The sequence below is a fragment of the Rhinopithecus bieti genome, unplaced genomic scaffold (assembly GCF_001698545.2).
Source record: "Rhinopithecus bieti isolate Rb0 unplaced genomic scaffold, ASM169854v2 scaffold_48598, whole genome shotgun sequence".
NCBI classification, from domain to species: Eukaryota; Metazoa; Chordata; class Mammalia; order Primates; family Cercopithecidae; genus Rhinopithecus; species Rhinopithecus bieti.
The window spans coordinates 7,629-9,865 of NW_016819095.1; positions in this window are offsets into that span (position 1 = coordinate 7,629).

Below are 2,237 nucleotides of genomic sequence, written 5' to 3' on the forward strand. Positions count from 1 at the left end.
TTCATGAAGTTTTTGCCCATGCCTAAGTCCTGAATGGTATTGCCTAGATTTTCTTCTAGGGTTTTTATGGTTTTAGGTCTTATATTTAAGTCTTTAATCTGTCTGGAGTTAATTTTTGTAGAAAGTGTAAGGAAGGGGTCCAGTTTTGGTTTTCTGCATATGACTAGCCAGTTTTCCCAACATTTATTAAATAGGGACTCTTTTCCCTGTTTCTTGTTTTAGTTAGGTTTGTCAAAGATGAGATGTTTGTAGATGTGTGGCATTATCCCTGAGGCCTCCATTCTGTTCCATTGGTCTGTCTATGTTAGTACCAGTACCTTGCTGTTTTGGTTACTTTAGAATTGTAATATAGTTTGAAATCAGGTAGCATGATGCCTCCAGCTTTGTTCTTTTTCTTAGGATTTTCTAGGTTATACAGGCTCTTTTTTGGTCCCATATAAAATTTAAAGTGGTTTTTTTTTCTAATTCTCTGAATAAAGTCAATGGTAACTTAAAGGGGATGGAAAATAAATAACTCCTTTGAAACCAATGGGACCAAAGACACAACATACCAGAATCTCTGGTACACAGCTAAAGCCATGTTTAGAGGGAAATTTATAGCACTAAACATCCCCTGGGGAAAACAGGAAAGATCTAAAATTGACACCTAAACTTCACTATTAAAGAACTAGAGAAGACAGGGGGAAAAAAAATCAAAAGATAGCAGAAAGCAAGAAATAACTAAGATCAGAGCAGAACTGAAGAAAATAGACATGAAAAAGCCCTCAAAAAATCAATGAATCCAGGAGCTCGTTTTTTGAAAAGATTAACAAAATAGACCACTAGTCAGACTAATAAAGAGGAAAAGAGAGACGAATCAAATAGACACAATAAAAAATGATAAAGGGGATATCACCACTGATCTCACAGAAGTACAAACTACCATCAGAGAATACGATAAACACCTCTACACAAATAAACTAGAAATTCTAGAAGAAATGGATAAATGCCTGGACACACACACCCTCCCAAGACTAAACCGGGAAGAAGTCAAATATCTGAACAGACCAATAACAAGTTCTGAAATTGAGGCAGTAATTATTAGTGTACCAACCAAAAAAAGCCCAGTACCAGATGGATTCACAGCTGAATTCTACCAGAGGTATAAAGAGGAACTGGTACCACTCCTTCTGAAACTATTCCAAACAATACAATAAGAGGGACTTCTCCCTAACTCATTTTACAAAGCCAGCATCATCCTGATACCAAAACCTGGCAAAGACACAACAAATAAAGAAAAATTCAAGCCAATATCCCTGATGAACATTGATGTGAAAATACTCAATAAAATACTGGCAAACTGAATTCAGCAGCACATCAGAAGCTTATCCACCACGATCAAGTCAGCTTCATCCCTGGGATGCAAGGCTGGTTCAACATATGCAAATCAATAAACGTAATCCATCACATAAACAGAACCAATGACAAAAACCACATGATTCTCTCAATAGATGCAGAAAAGGCCTTTGGCAAAATCCAACACCTCTTCACAGTAAAATCTCTCAATAAACTAGGTATTGATGGAATGTGTCTCAAAATAATAAGAGCTATTTATGAGAAACCCACATCCAATATCATACTGAATGGGCAAAAGCTGGAAGCATTCCCTTTGAAAATTGGCACATGACGAGGATGCCCTCTCTTACCACTCCTACTCCACATAGTATTGGAAGTTCTTGCCAGGGCAATCAGGCAAGAGAAAGAAATAAAGGATATTCAGATAGGAAGAGAGGAAGCCAAATTGTCTCTGCTGATGCCATGATTTTATATTTAGAAAACCCGTTTTCTCAACCCAAAATCTCCTTAAACTGATAAGCAACTTCAGCAAAGTCTCAGGATACAAAATCAACATACAAAAATCACAAGCATTCCTATGCACCAATAATAGACAAACAGAGAGCTAAATCATGAGTGAACTCCCATTCACAATTGCTACAAAGAGAATAAAATGCCTAGGAATATAGCTTATAATGGATGTGAAGGACCTCTTCAAGGAGAACTACAAACCACTGCTCAAGGAAATAAGAGAGGACAAAAACAAATGGAAAAACATTCCATGCTCATGGATAGGAAGAATCAATATCATGAAAACGGTCATACTGCCCAAAGTAATTTAGAGATTCAAGTCAAAACATTTCTTAAGCATGTCCTCACAGTCTAAGCATAGTTAGAGACATGATTTGATGAGGGCTACAGAT